Source organism: Macrobrachium nipponense, chromosome 7, assembly GCF_015104395.2.
Source record: "Macrobrachium nipponense isolate FS-2020 chromosome 7, ASM1510439v2, whole genome shotgun sequence".
Lineage (NCBI taxonomy): Eukaryota > Metazoa > Arthropoda > Malacostraca > Decapoda > Palaemonidae > Macrobrachium > Macrobrachium nipponense.
Genome location: NC_061109.1, coordinates 88082891 through 88106567, shown reverse-complemented (window position 1 = coordinate 88106567; position 23677 = coordinate 88082891). Strand labels below are relative to the sequence as shown.

At 36.2% G+C, this 23677-nt stretch overlaps 1 protein-coding gene across 11 annotated transcripts in view; it reads right to left on the bottom strand.

Annotated features, from left to right (window-relative positions):
* LOC135217458 (uncharacterized) overlaps positions 1-16926 on the bottom strand; it is a 334879-nt gene extending 317953 nt beyond the window's left edge. For 9 of the 11 annotated variants that reach the window (XM_064253348.1, XM_064253349.1, XM_064253350.1 and 6 more), the window contains exon 1: positions 13626-16926. The gene's annotated coding sequence lies outside the window, so the exon portion shown is untranslated. The remainder of the gene's footprint in view (positions 1-13625) is intronic. The other 2 variants (XM_064253346.1, XM_064253353.1) reach the window with 2 other exon arrangements.
* Between the last annotated feature and the right edge of the window lie 6751 nt (positions 16927-23677).

Genomic DNA, 23677 nt, shown 5'->3' with positions numbered 1-23677 from the left:
GTGGGGGAGGGGAGAGGTTAGTCTCCGTTGAGCTGACGGCTTTAATTCGCGTCTTTAGAAAAGGGTATTATCGCCCCCCCAAAAGGCACCCCCCCCACCCCGCCCCCATAAGGGAACTGCCTGGCAATGTCATCTCCAATTGAAGAGGAATTGTAGACAAGGTTTATTCCTGAAAAGTTTTTTCTGGCTAATGGGAATTGATGAAACGTTGTTTTTTCTAACTGATGGGAATTGCTGAAAACCTGATAGGAATTTATGAAATTTTTTTCTGACTGATAGGAATTGCTTAAATATTTTTTCCTAGCTGATAAAGTTTTTTATGGCTGATAGGAATTGGTGAAAAGTATTTTTCAGGCTGATAGGAATTGATGAAAAGTTTTTTTCTTGCTGATAGGAATTAATGAAAAGGTTTTTTCTGGCTGAGAGGAATTGATGAAAAGCTGACCGGAATTGATGAAAAGTTTTTTTCTGGCTGGTAGGCTTTGATAAAAAGTTTATTCTGACAGATAAGATCCTGAATTTTTTTTTTCTGGCTGATAGGAATTGTTGATTTTTTTTTAGCTGATAGTAATTGTCATATAAATTTTCTGCCTGATAGAAATTGATGAAAAGTTTTTTTTCTGACTGATAGGAATTGCTGAAAAGTTTTTTTCTGGCTGAAAGGAGTTTATGAAAAGGTTTTTTTTTTCTGCTAATAGGATTTGATGAAAAGTTTTTTCTGGCTGATAGGAATTGATAAAAAGTATTTTTTTTCTGGCTGACAGGAATTGCTGAAAAAAATTTCTGGCTTATAGGAATTTGTGAAAAAAAATTTCTGGCTGACAGGAATTGATGAAAACTATTTTCAACTTGGAGCTATTGTTGAATAGGTAAATTCCAGCTGATAGGAATTGCTGAAAATGTATTTTCCAGCTCAGAAATTGTTGAAAAGGTAGTCCTCAGCGAAAAGGAATTCCAGAAAAGTAAAATCCAGGGTAGATAATTGTGACACTTAGCTTAGAATGCAATGAGATCTATTGCATTTTACTTTAAAAGCGGTCTTCACATATCCAGGGCATCGGGTGCATGTTGCATGGAAAGTACTGACTGAATTACGTGGTCTACGAAACTGATTCCCTTGGTGAATGAAACAAGAAGGGAAAATTAGACAACGAAATAACTCAAAGTAGATGAGAACACTACCCAATTCTGACAGTGTAAAATCAACAAATAATGAGCTTATGCACACACACACACACATACATACACAAATAGGACCGTTTTATATTTCATAAAAGTGAGTACAAGAAGATTTCAAGAAACAACACTGTTTTTGCGATCCGAGAAACAAGGGATTTCAAGAAACAACACTTTTTTTTGCGATCCGAGAAACAAGAGATTTCAAGAAACAACACTTTTTTTGCGATCCGAGAAACGAGAGATTTCAAGAAACAACAGTACTTCAGAATTGAAAAAGCAGGACAACATTTACAATGGAAAAATGAGAAATAAGTTGAAAGCATAAATTGCCAAAGAAAAGAATAAAATGAGAGCAAAGATACACAGACTTCCCCAAGAGGACGGATGAAGAGAGAGAGACACAGATAGAGGGGTGGGGGAAGTGGGTTAGGGAGGGGTAGTGGAGATGGGGGAGAGGGGTTGGTGGCGGTAGGTGGTCTCAGCGTAAAAGCAATGCAAAATGCTACTTACATCTCAGAGTCGTAAATCTCGAGGAAATAAGGCGAGAGAGAGAAGAGAAGAAAAAGAGAAATATTAACTTCAGCGTAATAAATCAAGGCGCCAGATGGGATAAGACACACCAAGAAAAAAATAATAAAGACTCAAGGAAAGAGAAATATCATTTACCATCTCTAACATATTATGTACCCTAGGGATTAAGTAAAGTTTCACAGTGACTATTTATATTCTCCCGTTGTTTGTTGCTTTATTTATATTACATTCATATTTTTTTTTAGCCTTTCGGCAATGTTGCATTTGTTTCTGTGGCTGAGTTCAACTGATATTGCTCATGTATATATTTCGTGTATTTTGCAGAAAGGTTTGCTGAAACTGTGAATTTTGTGGCTGGTGTGTAGAGTGATTTCATTAACATTATTTTACTTACATTTTAAACAGATTTTCTAAGTAAACAGGCAAATCTACAGAAACAATATCTACAAAAATGAATCTATACAGATAGCAAACTTGACTGACACTGTGAATTTTGCATAGCGGTTGTTTCAATTCTAACTGAAGTACAGAAGTATGAAATTAATTCAGAAACATTATTTTACTTATTTCACGCAACTTTTAGGAGTAAATAAGCAAATATATTGAAGCAAGTCTACAAAAACGAATCTGTAGAGATAAATCTATAAAAACGATATCAGAAGTCATCTTTATAAACTTCCATAATTTTATCGAATTCGAAAATTATACTTCAGATATGGGGAAAAATTAATAAAAATAACTTCATTCCTCTCTCCTTCATTGGCCATACTCGGTTCCCCCTTGGAGGAGGAGGACGAGGAGGAGGAGGAGGAGGAGGAGGGGGGGGAATAGGAGGGGGGGGAGTAAGAAGAAATAAGAGGATGTAATTATGTAAACACGAACAGCCCGAAGCCTTAGTAAATATTTGTCGATACGAAATCGTTTACAAAAACCGAGTTACTTAGCCAACATTAAATAAAAAAATAAACCAGCATTACATCTGGGCGCCTCAAGGCGAGCAAACTTACCATCTTTCCCCTCCTCCCTGGCACCCCCACCCCCCTAAAATCGTATAATTAAAAGAGGTTTGGGGATTATTGACACAGCCAAAAGTGGCGTGGTAAATTAGTTGTCGAGTTTAGAGCGAGCGAGAGAGAGAGAGACGTAATGATGTGTACATTTAATAATAAGTTGCTGTTTGAATTTAATGATAATTTTCTAAATTAATAGATTGTTGTATAATTTATTGATAAATTATCAGAATTTATTGATAAATTGCAGTCTAAATGTATTGATAAATTGTTAGAATTTATTGATAAATTTTCAGAATTAATTGATAAATTCTCAGAATTAATTGATAATTTGTCAGAATTTATTGGCAATTTCTCAGAATTTATTGAAAAAAAATTCAGAATTTATTGATGAATTGTCAGAATTTACTGATAAATTGTCAGAATTTATTTATAAATTGTCAGAATGTATTGATAATTGCGGGAATTTATTGATAAATTGTTCCCTAAATTTATTGATAAACTGCATTCTAAATTTATTGATATAATTGCCGTCTACATTTGTTGATAAATTCCTGTATAAATTTATTGATAAATTGCTGTCTAAATTTATTGATAAATTGCCGTGCTAAATTTATTGATAAATTGCAGTCTAAATTTGTTGATAAATTGCAGTCTAAATTTGTTGATAAATTGCAGATTAAACTGACTGATAAATTGTCTACATTCATTGTTAATTGTCTACATTTATTGATAAATTCTTGTCCAAGCTCATCGATAAACTGTCTAAATTAATACACACACACTCGCGCGCACGCACACACACACACACACACACATATATATATATATATATATATATATAGATATAATATGTATGTATAATTTCTGTAACTGAATCACGAAAGTTAGGAACGTGATAAATCCATAAATAAAGGTATATGCCAAGAGGGAAAATAAACAACGGAGTATCCACGAGATCTTTCGACGCTCAAACGTCCTTTACTTAGCAGATTAAGTAAACGACGTTTGAACGTCGAAAGATCTCGTGGATACTCCGTTGCTTATTTTCCCTCGCGGCATATGCCTTTACTTATATATAATATGTATATATATACATGTATATATAGTGTTTGTGTACTTATGTATTTGTATGCATCCCTGCATGAGCGTGAGGTTCCTCAAAATTCATATTCATGCCAAGTACACACGCGCTGTATGACCACATTACAAGCTAAATTGCTCATATAAAATATCGCATTGCAATTTGCATACTTCCCAAAACGAATCGGTGATTGGCACGAGTTCAGACTATTTATTTTATTTCCTCCTCAAACATGAATACATAATTAATGAAGCCAAATCCAGTGCCATCGGTGTTTTCGGGCTAAATCATATTTATGAAAGATGAGATATCCCGAATGCTACTAATGGAGGTATGTTGGGCGGACGGGCACGCGTTTAATTGGCTGGACTTGTTGAGCAAACAGGGCGCGTTCGATTGGTTCTTCGAGAATCAAATTTTCGATTGTCGTCTGTTCCTTCGCTCCGGTTGTTTTTAGGCTTTAGTGTGACCAGTTGCCCATCCTACGATGCTCTAAAGTCAATCAAATGCTACAATACTCGTTGTAAATAGAAGTGTCAGAGAGCTTTGTAAAACGCTTTGACTCGTAAAGAGAAATTTTATTTTTATTGAAAAAGAAACCCACAAAATTACTATATATAATGTGTTTACTTATAAGTATTGCATTTCATTTTAAACAAAATGTAAATACTTATAAGTAAACACGTTATACACAGTAATTTTGTGGGTTTCTTTTTCAATCTTCAGAAGAAAACTGATAGAAGTTTTTGTTTGGTTCATTATTATTATTATTATTATTATTTTATTATTATTGATTATTATTATTATTATTATTATTATTATTATTATTATTCAGAACATGGACACTATTCATGTGAAACAAGCCCACAACAAGGACATGAAAAACAAGCTTCCAGAGATTTTGTTATTCATTTGAAAGAAGTGCAGGTGATAACAGGGAAGTAAAAAAAACAAGATATCCGTTATTAGAAAAATATAAATAGATAAATAAAGTAAGTAAATTTTTATTAGAATGCAAGGAGGATTGCTATGAGAAGTAATGCATTGCATTATTAGATAAAAAGAAATAAGTTGTCACTGAAAATGTCTGTTGAATACTGAATCATTACCAATGGCACCATCCTATTTGCTTTTACTTCATTCTCCCATCGAGTTCTCTCTCTCTCTCTCTCTCTCTCTCTCTCTCTCTCTCTCTCTCTCTCTCTCAAAGGTTCACTGTCCTATTTGCCTCATTCTTTCTCTCCCCCATCGAGTTCCTTGCTTCTCTCTCGATGTCTAAAAAGTCTTTTTCAGACATCCTAATCATTATAACTCTCTCTCTCTCTCTCTCTCTCTCTCTCTCTCTCTCTCTCTCTCTCTCTCTAAGGTTCACTATCCTCTTTGCCTCTTTCTTTCTCCCTCCCATCGGCTTCCTTGCATCTCTCTCGATGTCTAAAAATTCTTTTTGAGACATCCTAATCATTGTAACACTCTCTCTCTCTCTCTGGCATCTACCTTCATCGACATGATATAATTTCTCTGATCAACTACCCAACCGAATTCTTCTTTTTTTTTCTGGACTTCAATCTCTCACCTCAAATAGTCGATACTATTCGGGGAAAAGTCCTTTACGGTTTCCTTAACTAGTTTACGTGGTTGGAAAAATGGGAAATGTATATATTAGACTTCCCTGCAGTTTGATGTTTGCGACAACAGGCAATGAACCGAAGGGTCAAACTCTTGAGAGAGAGAGAGAGAGAGAGAGAGAGAGAGAGAGAGAGAGAGAGAGAGAGAGAATTATTCTATTTTATATTTTTTAGTCAGGACATGCATTGAAGGTTTCAAAATCTTGAGAAAGAGAGAAAGAGGGTTATTTTGTCTTTGGTAGTCAGGACATGCATTGAAGAGTCAAAATATTGAGAGAGAGAGAGAGAGAGAGAGAGAGAGAGAGAGAGAGAGAGAGAGAGAGAGGATTATTTTATCTTTTGTAGTCAGGACATGCATTGAAGGGCCAAAATCTTGAGAGAGAAAGAAAGAGAGAGGGAAACAGAGAGAGCGAGAGAGTTACTCTCTAGTAGTCAGGCCATGCACTGGAAGCTCAAACTCCTGAGAGAGAGAGAGAAAGAGAGAGAGAGAGAGAGAGAGAGAGAGAGAGAATCGTGCCTTTTCTCTGACCGTCCTGGAAACTGTTTTCTCTCCATTTGTAGCACTACCCACATTTTAACAGAAAAACAACGGGGGCAGCCTTTTAGTTATTCTCCTCCAAGGAGGAGGTTTATCTACCGTGAAATCTTATGACCTACCCCTTCCTCAAGGAAATAGTGAGAGCGCTTATCCCTTTCTTTTTCTAATATTTATTCGTTTGTTTATTTTATTCTGTTCTTTCGTTCTCTTGCCCCTGAGCGAATGCCCTATTTCTCACTGGGCCAGACGTATTGCTTCTGTGTTCTCTGATGCCCTAGATCATTTCTGCACAGTGTCGCTGAACAGTTTCATTTAAAATAAAAAGAAACTAAGTTATTAAAAATGATATTCGGGTGGTTAGGGTGAGGAGCGGAGGTTGTGGCGCCTAGGTTGTTAGGGGCTTTGGGGGGTTCATCTGTTGCTGAATTTTGCCTTCGTCGAACTCTGTCTTCCACTTCACTCAACAACTGTGATATCATTGAATTTTACTAGAGTGCTGGATATTCAGAGATGAACTTTGACTTTGTAAATACCACCATACGTCCGATCTCTATTTTTCATTCATTGGAATAATAACTTCGCTCCCTCGACGTCATCTAGGGATGGCCATCTTCTGGACAAGTTGACTCGAAGTGGATCATTTCATTTCAGATTTAAAAAATAAATAGAAATAAAAAACTTGAGACATTTTTCAGCACTTTTCTATAGGTTCCATTTCTAGCAGTTAAAGGCGCAATTACTCGCTACTCACTTTCGAAGTGCCAACTTGTCGCTTTGTTAAGTAATTAAGGAATTTCTTCAGTGACTGAATATACGTAGAATGGTCCTTTTGGTCATTTTTTTTCTGTCCGATGTCCATATGTTTAACAATGAAATATAAAATTTAGAAATTTTGGACAAAGTGCTGAGGCCTACGAGGTCTGAATATATGTAGAATCATCCTTTTGGCCATTTTTTTTTCCATCTGATGCCCATGTGTTTAACAATTGAATCTAAAATTTAGAAATTTAGTCCAAGTGCTGGGACCTACAAGGTCATTCAGCGCTGAAAGAGAAATGGAGAGCAAAAGTTTTAAACCTGTAACAGCTCGCAATTGTATAATAAAACAATAAAGGAGATGGTGGAAAATAAGATGATATTAAGAGAATATAAACGGAGGTACATTAAAGAGAATGAAAGGGGCTGCAGCTAGGGGCCTTAGGGACGCTGCAAAGTGCCTCGAGTAACGCCTTCAGCGAACCGCGTGAGGTGCACTGACGTCAATAACAACGCCCTACGCTTAAGAGAGGCTCAATTGTTTATTAATCTGAATTTTCTATTCTCTTTGTAAATATCTACTTGTTTTTCATCTTTCTTTATTTCTAATTTTATTCTGTTATGAGCAAGCTTGCTTTAATCGTTAACTTTTGTACTTCTGTACGAATAAAATTTATTGCGAACAAATATCCCATAATTCTTCTTTCTGAAACTCCAGAACCTGCCACCTTCCTCCGTGTTCGAAGATCATTATCGTTTCTGCATGAGAGGCTACTTCTCTTCTCAGGCCTTTCATAAAATAATATAAGATATCTGTACCACAAAATTTATATTTCATAAAAACGAATATATTTTTTGTCTCTTAAACTCCAGAACCTACCACGTTCCTCCGTGTTCGAGGATTCCTGTAGACTATGCGTTAGAGAGGCTGGTTCTCTTTACACAGCTTCAGCCAAAATTATATATATATAAATCTTTAAAAAAAAAAAAAACTCCCATATTCTTTTATTTTTAAAAAGAAAAAAAAGAATAAAAAAAACTTCCAAATTCTTTTCTGTAGCTCCAGAACCTCCCATGTTCCTCTGTGTTCAAAGATTCTTATCGTATCTCTCTCCGAGAGACTAGTACTGTTCACAGGGTTTCCATGAAAAAAACATATATTTTTTTAAACAATATCTTATATTTTTGTCTCTCAAACTCCAGAATTTTCCACGTTCCTCCGTGTTCGAAGATCCATATCGTCTATGAGTGAGAGGGTAGTCCTTGTGAGAGGGTAGTCCTTTTCTTAGGGTTTCCATAAAAGATTAAGTTTTTTATTATTATTATTATTTATTTCATTTATTATTTTTTTTATTTTTAGCGTTTCCTTAAAAAAATTAAGTATTTTATTTTTCATTTTTTTATTTTATTCTATTTATTTATTTATTTATTTTATTTTTCCCCCTCAACAACCGACCTTTGAAAACAGCTTTCAAAGAAGCTCTCGCTGGAGTGTTATCGCTCGAGCGAGTACAAAATTGAATAAAAACATCGTTAACAGTCCTTTTTGTGTGTGTTTTTTTTTTTTTTTTTTGGGGGGGGGGGGGGGGGGGGAAGGAAGGGGAAAGGGGTGCGGGGAAACCCGCCGTGTTATAGATACGGTCCGAAAAACAAGCGGCTTAATATGGAGACATTTTTTTTCTTCTTCTTTTTGCTCCGATATTTTACGAAGTGGAATTTTTTTGTGGAGTGGTTATTGCTGCTATTACTACGAGTGGCGACTGTCAAAGCAATAGTGGGTATTGACTGATTACATGTCATTTCCCTACTGTCATATTATTTTTTTTATTTCTATCATAGTCCTCCTATTCGACTGGGTGGTATTTATAGTGTGGGGTTCCGGGTTGCATCCGGCCTTCTTAGGAGTCCATCAGTCTTCTTACTATGTGCGCCGTTTCTAGGATCCCACTCTTCTGCATGAGTCCTGGAGCTACTTCAGCCTCTAGTTTTTCCAGATTCCTTTTCAGGGATCTTGGAATCGTGCCTAGTGCTCCTATGATTAAAGGTACAATTTCCACTGGCATGTCCCATATCCTTCTTTTTTCTATTTTCAGGTCTTGATACTTATCCATTTTTTCCCTCTCTTTCTCTTCAACTCTGGTGTCCCATGGTATTGCGACATCAATGAGTGACACTTTCTTCTTGATTTTGTCAATCAACGTCACGTCTGGTCTATTTGCACGTGTCACCCTATCTGTTCTGATACCATAGTCCCAGAGGATCTTTGCCTGATCGTTTTCTATCACTCCTTCAGGATGGTGCTCGTATCACTTATTACTGCAAGGTAGCTGGTGTTTCTTACACAGGCTCCAATGGAGGACTTTTGCTACTAAATCATGCCTCTTTTTGTACTGGTTCTGTGCAAGTGCCGGGCATTCGCTTGCTGTGGTTTATGGTCTCATTTTTCGTATTGCACTTCCTACATATGGGAGAGATGTTATTTCCATCTATCGTTCTTTGAACATATCTGGTACTAGGGCCTGATCTTGTGCCGCTATTATCATTCCTTCAGTTTCCTTCTTGAGCTCTCCCCTCTGTAACCATTGCCACGAGCGATCCCTGGCTAGTTCTTATTCTGTCTCATGTATTGTCCGTGCATTGGTTTGTTGTGCCATTCCTCTGTTCGGTTTGTCATTCTCCTGTCTCTGTATATTTGTGGGTCCTCGTCTACTTTTATCAGTCCTTTTTCTTATGCACTCTTGAGCCACTTGTCTTCACTGGCTTTCAGATATTGCCCCAGTGCTCTGTTCTCGATGTTGACGCAGTCCTCTATGCTTAGTAGTCCTCTCCCTCCTTCCTTTCATGTTATGTATAGTCTGTCCGTATTTGCTCTTGGGTGTAGTGCTTTGTGCATTGTCATATGTTTCCTTGCTTTCTGGTCTATGCGGCGAAGGTCTGCCTTCGTCCATTCCACTATTCCTGAGCTGTATCTGATTACTGGCTCTACCCATGTGTTTATGGCTTTTATCATATTTCCGACGTAGAGTTTTGACTTGAGTATTGCCTTGAGTCTCTGCATATATTCTTTCCTGATCATGTCCTTCATCTCTTGGGGTTTTATATCCCCTCCTTCCATTATTCGCATGTATATGTATCCCGTCTCATCTATGTGTCTAATGTTGCTTCCATCTGGTAGCTTTATCCCTTCAGTCCTTGTTACTTTGCCCTTTTGTATGTTGACTAAGGCATATTTTTCTATTCCATACTCCATCCTGATATCCCCAGATACGATCCTTACAGTCTGGATTAGGGTATCTATTTCCTTGATGCTCTTACCATACAGCTTGATGTCGTCCATGAACATCAGATGGTTAATTCTGTTGCCTCTTTTCTTGAGTTGGTACCCAACATCCATCTTCTGCAGTACTTTTGTCATGGGAATCATGGCTACTATGAAGAGTAGTGGGGATAGTGAATCGCCCTGGAAGATCCCTCTTCTGATATTAACCTCTTCTAGTCTTATTCCAGAGCTTGTAAGTATTGTATTCCAGTTGCACATTGTATTTTTGAGGAAGCTGATGGTGTTTTCCTCTGCCCCATATAATTTCAGGCATTCTATTAGCCATGTGTGTGTATCATGTCGAATGGTTTCTTATAGTCTATCCATGCCATGCTTAGTTTGGTTTTCCTTCTCCTACTGTTCTTCATTACTATTTTGTCTATCAGGAGGTGGTCTTTTGTGCCCCTAAACTTCCTTCTGTAGCCTTTCCAAATGTATATTCGACAGTTTGCCAAATTATATTGATTTGATTTTGCAGTCTTTTCAAATGTATATTAGACACTTTGCCAAATTATATTGATTTGATTTTGTAAACTTTCCAAACGTATATTTGACACTTTGCCAAATTATTGATTTGATTTTGTAAACTTTCCAAGTGTATATTTGACACTGCCAAATTATATTGATTTGATTTTGAAAATTTTCCAAATGTATATTCGACACTTTGCCAAATTATATTGATTTTATTTTGCAATCTTTCCAAATGTATATTGGACACTTTTCCAAAAAAAAAAAAAAAAAAAAAAACACGAAAAAAGTTTTTTTTTTTTTTTTGTTTTTTTTTTTTTTTTTTTTTCAAACTTTTCTATATTATGAGAGTATACAAACATCGAGGGCTATCCGAATTGCCCATATCAGGTCCCACAACCATTCTAAGACAACTTTAACCGCTTCTTGGAATACAACTTGACAACGTAAGAAAACAATAAAAGTACTACATGAGAGACAATAAAGTGTTCGTCAAGTAATTTCTGACCATTATGACGCTCGTAACACTTACGGGAGAATGCCAGTCTTTATTTCCCGAAAAAGTCCGCTCAGATCTGATGCATCTAATGCTCGTCTTGGGTGAGGTTATACTTTTAAGGCTATAAAACCAACCACGGTCACCGAAATGTACAGTGTGTTTGTTCATATGTGTAAATCGGCAGTTGCTGTTCATTTAAAACAAAAATCTCTCTCTCTCTCTCTAAACATTCAGCTATGAAAAACCAGAGGGTTCCAAAGGGAAGCCAGTCTGTAGAGAGAGAGAGAGAGAGAGAGAGAGAGAGAGAGAGAGAGAGAGAGAGAGAGAGAGAGATGATGATGATGATGATGACGATGAATTAATAAATATGAGGAAATAGAAAATAAAACCGACACACCTGAAATTCAGGAGACGTCAGCATTGAGCAGGAAAGAATTTGCTCCTGGCTGAAATATTTGGGAGTCAGAAAAAATTGTTCCACATTTTATTCGTCCATAAGATAAAACTCATAGGAAATTGAGGAGTATTATACCTGATGCTAGAAAAGGCACACTGTTCGCAACAGCAGCACCCTGCCTATTGTGACGAAGAACAATGACAAAATCCGGGGTAAGTAAAGTATTTGGTTGTCATTTGAACTGCTACGAAAGTTCGCTGAAATAAATCAATTAGACATAATGCTCATGACTGCTACGAAAGTTCGCTGAAATAAATCAATTAGACATAATGCTCATGACTGCTTTCATTCGAAATTTTTATGGAATAGGTCGAGATTTTAACTTATTTAAGTACCAAATAAACAAAATAATGTTTGACGATGTTCCTATGATTTCATATTGTCATCAGGGTAAAGAAGCTTTATATTTTTTATACATGATTTTTTATAAGTAACAACAAGCAAAAGGATGTTTGACATTGTTCCTGTGATTTTATATTTTCAGAAGTGATAATTATTAATTATAGTATATATAATATATATATATAAGATATATATATATATATATATACTATATATATATATATATATTACATTTGCTTCATTCTTTTAACAGGAATGCTCTGCAGTAACAAGAAACAAAATAATATCCCACAAGGTTCACACGATTTTATATTGTCAGCAAGGTAAAAGAAATTTTATATCTTATATTTTTTATATTTGCTTCACCTCTTTTTTTTTTTACAGGAATGCTTTCAGTCAACAAACAACAAACGAATGTCCATGAAATGGTATATCTTATTTTATATTTGCTTCATATAAAGGAACAAAAAAAAAACAAAATAATGCCTGAAAAGCTCCCTATGATTTTATATGATCAGCATGGTAAAGAAATTATTTTATATCAACTCCATCTCTAAAATAATAATAATAAAAAAGCTTCCCGCGAATTTATATTATCAGCATGGTAAAGAAATTATTTGTTTTAATATCAACTTCATCTCTAAAATAATAATAAAAAAATAATAATAAAAAAAAGGTTCCCACAAATTTATATTATCAACATCGTAAAGAAATTATATATGTTATATCAAATTCCTCTCTAAAACAATAATGAGAAGAGATTCCCATGAAAGCATGTTAAAGAAATTATATATTTCATATCAAATTCATCGCTAAAATAATAATGAGAAAAGATTCCCATGAAAGCATGTTAAAGAAATTATATATTTTATATCAAATTCCTCTCTAAAATAATAATGAGAAAAGATTTCCATGAAAGCATGTTAAAGAAATTATATATTTCACATCAAATTCATCGCTAAAATAATAATGAGAAAGGGTGGCTTATACATTCAAGGTTGGTCATTGATGTTATATGTCATTTTTCAAGCTATGTTTTTCCTCTTCTTCTTCTTTCCGCTGAATGGAGCAAAACGCTCATTTGCAATTAAACCCCTCGAATGCAATTGCAGACTTCAGTGCAAAAGGTGAAAAAAAAAACAAAAAAACATTGGCATGAAAGAAAACGTCTGAAAAAGGGATAAATGTTGAATACATGATTTCCCCACTGAGGAACGTGAATATTCATATACATTTATATATATATATGTATTATATGTAATGTATATTTATATATATTGTATATTTAACTGTTATGACCAAGCTTATATCATGAATTATCAATAAAACATCTGAGTATATATATATATGTATGTATATATATATATATATATATATATATATATATATATATATATATATATATAGATATATATATATATATGTGTGTGTATATAATATATATATATCTATCTATATATATATATATATAGATATATATATATATATATATATATATATATATATATATATGAATGAGAGAGAGAGAGAGAGAGAGAGAGAGAGAGAGAGAGAGAGAAGAAACTCGAAACTTACATCAAGAATCATAATGGAAAATATGCTATGACTTTATATATATATATATATATATATATATATATATATATATATATAGAGAGAGAGAGAGAGAGAGAGAGGAGAGAGAGAGAGAGAGAGAGAGAGGAGAGAGAGAGCATTTCATTTAAAGCATAGAGGCTCATGCCTAAGTCATTGAGAATATAATACTAGGAAAGAAAAATGTCTAACGACAAAGAATTAATGAACTTCTTCAGACTCACCTGATGTTAATGAAGAAGAAAAATAAGTAGAAACTTTTATTCTTGAAGGTGTTCCTAATTTAACAAGGCTTCCTTCCTTTCACAGGCTCGAAAGGTCACTTTCCCCTCGACAGGTCAGTGGCATCAAATTTCTCCGAAAGAAAGTTTCGCTCTCCTGGCACACGATTGTAGTAATGTCCTTTCGAGACGCCTTTTCGTGCAATTAAATTAACCTTTTGCGGCGGTTGTCTGACAGGAGAGGATTCAAGTTTCAGAAATTTATTACGGATACAATAGAACCATTTCCCTCCTTCCTCGTTAGCTAGGTTTGAAATTTTTTCTATCTTATTTTTTTTCCTTTGGTCCTGCTAAAAGTTATTAGGCTCTAAGCTCCTTGGAGCTTTATAAAGTAGCAGACGCTTCAAGTGGGCTCATTTGCAGCGAGTTCTGAACGAGGCTTAGAGTTTCCGATAGAGGAACGGACGAGTCCCAAATATAAAATTTATTCGCCCCTTCTGACGATTTCAACCCTCCTCTTCTCCTTCAGGTTGTTCCTGGGAATTTATAGGTTATCATAAAAGACCGAGACCAGAGGAGAGAGAGAGGGAGAGAGACAGAGAGAGCGAGAGAGGGGAGGGGGGGGGGGGGGGTAGGGGGGGGGGGGGGCGGGGGGGGGGGGGGGGGGGGGGGAGTACTTCGAGAAGCTCACCCGAACAAGTTAAAAAGGAATTGAAGGAGGCGCCCTTCGAAGATTTTTGTGTTTTTCTTTTCCGCCGCTTAGTCGATGTTACCTGTTTTAAGGGCCAGAAGTTTCTAATCGCCACAGATAGGGCTTTTCCCCCCACTCCTGAAGGCTGCTTCTTTTCCAGCGGCGCTCCTCCTGGATGTTTCGAGGGCCAAGGCCAGGGGAAGGGAGGGGGGCGGGACTCCCAGGGGCTGTTGCTGCAGGTGGGCAGACAGCGAGGGGTAGGAGGGAGAGGGGGAGAGGAGGAGATGATGAATTATCTTCTGTTGTTGCTGCTGGTGCAGAGGTAGTAGAATAAGGCGCAGAAGAAGACGAAGTAGGAGGGGACGCCCAGGGGCTATTCTTGCAGGTGGGACAGAAGGCGAGGGAGAGTAGAAAGAGGAGGAGAAAAAGGAAGAGATGCTGCTGCAGAAGTAGCAGAAGAAGGCGCTGTAGGAGGAGGAAGAGGAGGAGTTGAGTTACGTCCCAACGGTTCAAGTTTTGGTTTTTGGGGTTTTAGGGTTCCTCCCGGCCAGCAGGTCCTCCCTACAAAAGGATCTTTTGTGTTCGTTTTCTAAAGGGCCCTTCGGCACTCGAGATAAACGTTCTGCGACTCGCTTTCCTCCTATTCGCTCTCAGGGAACGAATTTATCCGTTCAGCCTCGTTTTTATTTATTTATTTTTTTTTTTTTTACAAACGATTCGAGACAGGAACTCGACAGGTAGCAGGGTAGACCGTCTACCCACACAAACGTTAATCGCGGATACCAATGAATACCACCATCACACGGATTTGGATTAAAAAAAGACATACATAACACATTCATATGATTTTAGATTGTGTTATTTAAGCTTCTTTTTATGGCTTTATGTGAATTTAGGGGTCTGTTTTTATGTTGGTTTTAGATGAAAGATGGGCATGGATTTATTTATCTTGGGTTTTTTCACCTTCGTGTTTTATGGTTATCTGAGGGTAGATTTATACACATGGACAGTTTTAACACATACACACATATACAAAATGTAAGCAAAAGTGTCAAAAATATTTCAAGATTATTTTTGGAAAGTCTTCAGGGGGGAGGGTCATCTACAGGTCTGGATTCCTGGAATCGGACCTGGACCCGATCAACGTCACAGTTTCATTAGGCACATGAAACTCATTGCACTGATGCCAATCATTTTTTTGTTTGTTTGTTTGTTAAGTCGTAAAAAAAGGACACTTGATTTCACTTTCAAAGTTTTAACAGAACTCCTACCTCAGAATTTTACAGTACTGTCTAACGGAAATATTCTAAGAGATATGAAGCTAGATCTGATACTTATAGAATAGTTAATTCATCACATCGAATTCTTGAGAGTGATTAGTATTCCCAGCTTAAATCTGCAATCTTAAAGTCTAAATCCTTTCTTTTGCTTTTCATCATCGTATATATATTTTTTCATACCTCAATTGACTAGCACTTTATTTTTTATTCTTTTGCGCAGTTTTCAATTTGAGGATAAACCATTTCAACCCAGGTATTCTAACTTCGTTTTTTGTTGATTTCTCTCTTCTTCTCTTAGTTTTCCTTGTTGAGTCTTGCCTATCTGTTGCATCTTATTGAACACACTTTGCTCTCCATTTTCCTTCGAAAGCTTCAAGATCATTTGCATACCTCTCGTTTCGTTGTATGCAAAGTCTGGTACGCTTTTCGTTTCTCCAACGAAATTGTTTGTTTAAAAAATTTATTTTTTTATTTTTGCAAAGTCTTCTAGAATCGCGGAAATGTCTTTTCTTTCTCCCTTCGATTACAGAAAATACGGATTCGTCATAACCTCAATACACATTCGTTTCCAGCCCAGAACATCTTCATTTCCAGACTTCTTCCAGGTTCCGAAACGGAATTACTTCAGCTGATCAGTCATCAAGAGATATTTCACGTTCCATCTTGATGGCCCACTTCCGGTCGGGGGGCGTCTCGCCAATTTGGGGCAGGGTGCCGACGACATCCGATTTTCTATTGTGAGTGGCCCCTCGCCCATATTTTATTCAAGGGAGACTTCATGCTACCTCAAAGCATGTCTGGTTTTATTCACAGTGCGCCAGGTGGAGGGTGAATATGGCCGGATTATATCATGTTCATTTCACACCGCCGTCTGTTCAGCGTCAGCTTTCGAGAATTCACAATTCCTTCCGCGTCAGACGAGCCATTCAGTTCCCCCTCGTTAAAGAACAGACGAATAGTAGTACCCTTACGTGCCGTGCCATCTCGTCTCGTCTCGTGCTGGGGCACGTACGTATTAGATACATATATCGTCGTTAAACTGGTACCGTCGTCACCTCATTAAACCTCCTACTACTACTACTTCTACTTCGTGCATTCGCCCACCGGGACCGTCGCATATTCAGGCTTCGCGTTTTCGCAATCACTCAAAGACATTCATTTATTTACCCCTGACACACCGTCGTCGTGTCGAGATCGCGAGCGACAGGGAGAGACAGAGAGAGAGAGAGAGGGTGGGCGGGCGGCGGGTGGTGAGGAGAGAGAGAGAGATGCTCTCCGGAAGGTTAGGACGTGTCAACCCGACGAAGGTTCACGACATACTGGCTGGGAACTCTGCTGGGCTGGCTGGGCTCCTCCTGCTCACTGGGATATGTGAGGGCGCTATCAGGATGTGCAAGAGGAAGGGATGGGGGTTGGGGGTGGGGTGGATGGGACTGGGAGGTGGAAGGGGAAGGGGGGGAAGGGGGGAAAGGGGGGTAGCGGGCGGTGGAAATACGTTCCGGAGGAATTGGACGAAAGGAGTAAGAGAGATGAAGAAAAATGTTTGGATGTTTTTAATCGTATCCTAAGAATAAAACTATATATATATAATATATATACACACACGGGTAACTATGTATGTACAATGTGTACACAGAATTTGTCACTGCCCGGTTTATTTTTAAAATCACACTTGGATCTTTTTTTTTTTTTATTTTTTTTTTTTAATATTTCACATACACTTTAAAAAAAATATGCAACATTCGCCTTCAAGTTCTTGAATACTTTTCCAAATCTCTCTCTCTCTCTTTGTTTGTAAATATATATATATATATATAAATATATATATACACCATATATATATAATTATATATAATAAATATATTACCATTATTATCAAATTATATACTATAGACATATAATGTATGTACATTCATATACAATACTAAAATACATATATACACAACATATACACAAAACCGTAAAGGGACATCTATTCAAACAAGACAACTTATTACTACCAGCATCACGCATTCCAGAATTACGGCTAGGAATGAATTGATTGTTGGACGAATTGATTGCGGAATAAATTGATTGACAATCTAGAATTACCGCGTCGAGCTGTCAAATGAACTCTGTCCACTTAATTGAAATTTACAGTCAGTCCTCTGTTGCAATTTGCTATCTGTCATCTCTGATGGGATTCTGGTTTCTTGTTTAGTCATTTTTCTGAGGTTTTGGGTGAGTTTTTAATTTTTTTTTTATTACTGTTAAGGACAGTAGAGTAGAGAGAGAGAGATTTGTAAATGGTTTCTATTGGACAGGTGTTTTAATGAACTAGTTCATTACTCTCTCTCTCTCTCTCTCTCTCTGTAGTATATGTCACTGGCTGTCTTTCCCTAACTCTCTCTCTCTGAGATTTGTAAATGGTTTCTATTGGACAGGTGTTTTAATGAACTAGTTCATTACTCTCTCTCTCTCTAGTATATGTCTCTGTCTGTCTTTCCGTAACACTCTCTCTTTCTCTAGTATATGTTTCTTTCTGTCATTCCCTAACTCTCTCTCTCTCTCTAAAAAAAAAATTCTATGTCTAACAAAATTCTTATAAATAACTATACACCATTCTAGTAAGTAAAACAAGTGAATATCTATTTCTTCAATATCTCTTTGCTTTCATTTTATGAAAATACGAAACTTTCCTTATAGCCACAAATCTTTTTTTCCTTCTCAGAAAGAGAGAGAGAGAGAGAGAGAGGAGAGAGAGAGAGAGAGAGAGAAAGACTTATCTTCAGTAAAGGTCACGAGAGATCTATACCAGCTGCGCTTGTCTAAGAGGAGCTCCAGTCAGTAAGAGCTGTCAGTCTATAATATATGGCAAATGTGAGTCATAATATATATATATATATATATATATATATATATATATATATATATATATATATTAATATGATTAATATTGTAGAAATCATTAAGTGAAAGTCAAGGGGGCCCACTATGGTCAGTACAAAGGTGGAAAAACAGGCATTGGAGCCTCTATGACGTCAGAGGCATATCTCTGTCATGAAAGGAATCGGTCTATGAATAAATATATATATGTATATGTTTCCTTTGATCTTCCCTTCATTGGTGTGGAGGCTGATAGGGCTTAAATGGCGCCAGGTTTAATACTAGTATTGTTGGCGTTCGACTTGGGCTATCAGGGGGAGTCTATTGGTCTTCCTGTGGCCCGTCGTGAATAGTGGTTTTAGTGGCAGTTTTGCCATTTTTATCTGTTTTATTAATTTAATCTAATTACTCTTATCTTTTTTAATAAGTGACCTTTCTTTTCTCTGTATTTCTCTTTACCTTCTTTTACTTGTGGTGGGTTTGTTGCATAAGAATAGGGTCCATCTTCTGAATAACATTAATTCCTAAAAAGGGATCTAGAAAGACTAGAGGCTGAAGTAACTCCAGGACTCATGCAGAAAGAGTGTGATTCTAGAAACGGCGCACATAGTGAGAAGAGTGATGGACTCCTAAGGAGGCAGGATGCAACCCGGAACCCCACACTATATATACCACCCAGTCGATTTGGAGGACTGTGATAGAGCAAAAATAAAAATAAAATAAAAATAATAATAATAATAATAATACTAATAATAATAATTAACCTTAGTGGTTATAAAAAGCTCTTCTGTCATGCCTTGTTAAGGAATTGCTTTCATTTATCTAGAGATAAGTGTTACTGGATTTCCATCTAGATTTTATTTATAAGTGTGTATATATATATATATATATATATTGCATACACACACACACACTCACACACATACACACACAAACAATAGTATAAATTATATAAATGGTAATATTAGTTAATATAGATTAATTTATTATTATATTATATAAAAAATATGATATATTATAATATATATATATATATATTATATACCTGGTTCTAAAAATACCTGCATAAGTGAGCTTAAGTAAATATACAGATACAGGTTAGAGTACATATTCAGAAAGACTTAAACTGCGGCAGAAAGAATTAAACACTTTACGAAAACCATTTAACTAAACGTCCAGAGTATTAACTCTCGAATATTATTATTATTATTTTATTATTATTTTATTATTAGTATTAGTATTATTATTATTAAAAATTCCTCATAGTAGCACGAGTCTTCAATGGAGAACAAATCCACAGTTATGCAAATGTACATATATTTAAGTTTAAAACAGAAAAGATAGCTTTCGGGAATCTGTACGGTTCCCCTTATCAATCCCCTTTTCAGATTCCCGAAAGCTATCTTTTCTGTTTTAAACTTAAATATATGTACATTTACATAACTGTGGATTTGTTTCTCCATTATTATTATTATTATTATTATTCAGAAGATGAACCCTATTTATATGGAACAAGCCCACCAGAGGAACCACTGACTTTGAAATTCAATATTATGGTGTTCATTAGGAAAGTAACAGAAGGAAAAGGGAAGCACAGAAAGAGTAGATCAATTGTTACAACAATCAGATAAATTGATAAATTAGTAGATAAATAAATAAACTGAGGCCATGTTAAGAAATAGAGGCCAAACATTATTCTAAAGGGATTAAGTTGTTATAAAACCAGGGAGACTCTGCATGGAGAGCTGATAACAGAAGTTTCTCAGGGTCTGTAAACGGTATTCCGGTCCGAAGCACTTTGGGCCTGTTTGACCAAGCTGTCCAAATAGTGGTTTAAAGCAAGCAAGCAAGCAGGCGCTCTGTCCCAGCACCTCAGTTTGTACGCGGATGGGATGTTTTCATTTTTAATTTATTCTTTTATTAATTTTTTTGGTTGTTTTTGTTGTTATAAAAAGTGGTTGTCAAGCTGTTCTTTTTCACTTAATTATTGTTTGAGGTAACGCTTTTGTTATTCGTCACTGCATGAAGGCTTCATTCGATTTTTATATTTATATCTATATCTCTTAATTTGCTGATACATTTTTTTTATTTTCTAATGGTTGATCTCTTCTTCTAGTGTCTCTTATTACCTTCTGAGCTTTCAACAGGAGTGCCATGCCCTTAGAGTCTTGTCCAGCTATCTCGTCCATCTCTAATATTACCGTAATACTTGAATAAATATGCACATTTATTTTATAACATAAGAAAGCTGAAAGGTATAGCGTGGCTCCCTTACATTTTTATTCATTCATTAAGTATCTAATTCTAATATTGTACTAGAATAGGTAGGTGATAATTTCACATAAATACAACCTAGCTGACACCATCATGCGCTATTCTCCCCTGGACAAGACTTCTAATATCTGCTGCACTTTTTGGAAACAACTTTAATCGATTATTCAGGGAGTAAGCCTACAAACTACTTTGTTGTTGTTGTTGTTGTTGTTGTTCTTTTAAGGGGGGTTAGGAAAGGTCTATGAAGACCCTAAAACGGTCTGGAAAAGGTGTTTCGCGTTGAGTTAAAGATACAGGAATTATAGGATGGGATATTCATGATTTATTTATTAGAATGAAAGTGTAAAAAAATGAATAATATGCATATTGGACACTACAGAACAATCATTTCTGATAAAATGTAGCTTATATATTTCAATTTTTGTTGGTGAAACAGCGCTCTGTTTTACCGCAGATTTTAGCACGCGCCACAAGTAAGCTGGAGGTCGGGTCGTGCCTTGTATTAGTCCCGAATTTCCACGAGTTTGTAAACTCTCATTACCACTAAGGGAATTCACTCATTATAATCCCAGCATATACATGAATTTACCCGAACGCCTGGCATAAGTCCCCTGTTCAATAACAGACCAATTACCAAAGGATTATAACGGAATCTATCGATAATAGGAAAACAATTCTTAACTGAACAGCAATAAAATTGGGAGGGAGATTACAAGGAATGTCGAAGTTTCCCTGCGGGGTAAAAAATGGTTTTTAGCCGCCGGGGTTGGAAAATGGCGGAACCACCTCATCTGGTTAGGGTTCTATTCCCAAGTCCCCTGGGGATGAATATGGCCCGAAAAATTACTGGGAGCGGAAAAAATGGTGGGTCCCCGGCCCTTTGTGGGGGAAGCTTTGTCCCCCCCGGTTTTAATGGGATTAGCTGACATTCTCATGTATAAATAAAAGTAGAGGCCACGAAGGAAAGTGAAACCGTGGAGGGCTGCTAGATCTTTCGTTTCAGGGTCCTTAATGTACTTAGTTAGCTAAGTAAAGGGCCCTAAGTCGAAAGATCTCGTAGCATACTCCACTGTTGCACTTTTCGTCCTGGCTTCTACCTTTATTTGTATAATTATTCATAACGTTTCAAATTTTCGTCATTCAGTTATATGTATACATAGATACATACATACATACATACATATATATATATATATATATATATATATATATATATATATATATATATATATATATATATGTAGTGTTTACATAATAAAAATATGGAATGTTAGTCCATATATATATAAAGGTCTAAAACTAAAGAGGTCAACCAGATTGCTTGCAGGAATGTGATCAGACTAGAGACGCTAAAGATGACGTATACAATAAGTATGTAGGCTAAGATAACATGCCGTCACCTGTAGTCATTCAATTGTTTATAAACATTAGTCAAGCTCCCTGCTTGAGACAACTACCCACCTATGATTGACAAACGGCCTACGTGATCTGTAGCGTGTCTCATTTTGATTGTGTGTTCGTATGAAACTATGTCATCTGATAGTATGTTCATATGTTCGAACTACTGTCTGTTCCTTCATAACTTGTAACAGTGATGGTCAGACAGGTCAGAAACAGAGTTAGCTATCGTCATTAGAAGACCTGTACCTCTTTACCTAAGCTTTATCATGTAGAGGAATAGGATTAGCCATCATCATTGGCAGAAGCGATCAAGCTATCGTTATTAGAAGACTTGTACAATCATATTGATCTTCACCATGTAAAACAAAACTTCAGAAGAATATATAATTTTTATACTTAGTGTTTTCTACAAGAACCTCACCGAACCATGAGTTTAACACATCGTCGTAAAGATAATACCGACTTCGTAAGTGATCTACAAAACCCAGACACTCCATTGAAGATGGAAGTGCAATACCAACCGACTTAGCGTATAGATTATCGCAAGTCTAACATTACCTCATAGGGCGCCTTATCATACAAGGCACAAGCCCTAATATTGGTGGCCAGCGTACCAGAAGAACTCTACAACGTCCTAACGAAGAAAAACCAGAATAATAAATCATGTATCATAAGAAGTTCAACGACGACGGAAGCAGCAGATTCTTCAAGCAACATAGTATCATCGTTAGTGAGGCGACTTTCAGAAAACAACAAGAACTCTTTAACGACGAGCGAAAGCAAGAGATTCTTCAAGCAACATAGTATCATCGTTAGTGAATAACTTCAAGAAACAAAACCGACGTGTCCTTTTTCCTACGAACGCAAGCTTCGTCCTCTCATTAGAATCATTCAAGAAAACATCGTTAGTATACTTAAGGTATGTAAATAGCTTATGTTTTTGTCCTTAGACCGTGTTTTTGTGTTAAATTACATTCGTTTTTTTTCAGCACACTCAGGGGACATTATCAATTTTTACGTATGCCTCCGGCTTACGTTGCACCCTAATTACAATATAGTGTTTGGAGATTTTTAGGGGATACCCTACATGCCTATATGGATGATCTTGTAATCTTTTCTAATACCTTAGAAGTACATTCACATAAAGTAGAGCTAGTGCTACAGAGACAAAGACAAATAATCTCAGAGTAAAAATATCTAAATGTGGAGTTTTTTAAAAAACCGAACATGTTTATCTAGGTTTTATGTGTCTGGTCAAGGTCTTAAAAGTAGTCCATGGTAAGGTGTCGGCTATTCATAACTTCCGGTACCTATTAACGTAAAAGGGGATACAGCACTTTTGCACTGTAGTGGGTATTACAATCGTATGCAAATATGTAACTCTTCAATCATGACAGCTCCTTTAACAGATCTTACGAAGAAGAGCGTAGATTTATTATGGTCTAAAAAGCATCAACAGGCGTTCGATATCTTAATAGCGGAATAATGCAGCTTACCTAACTTAAAAATCCCTGATTTAAATAAGGAATTTTTTTTTTTATTGC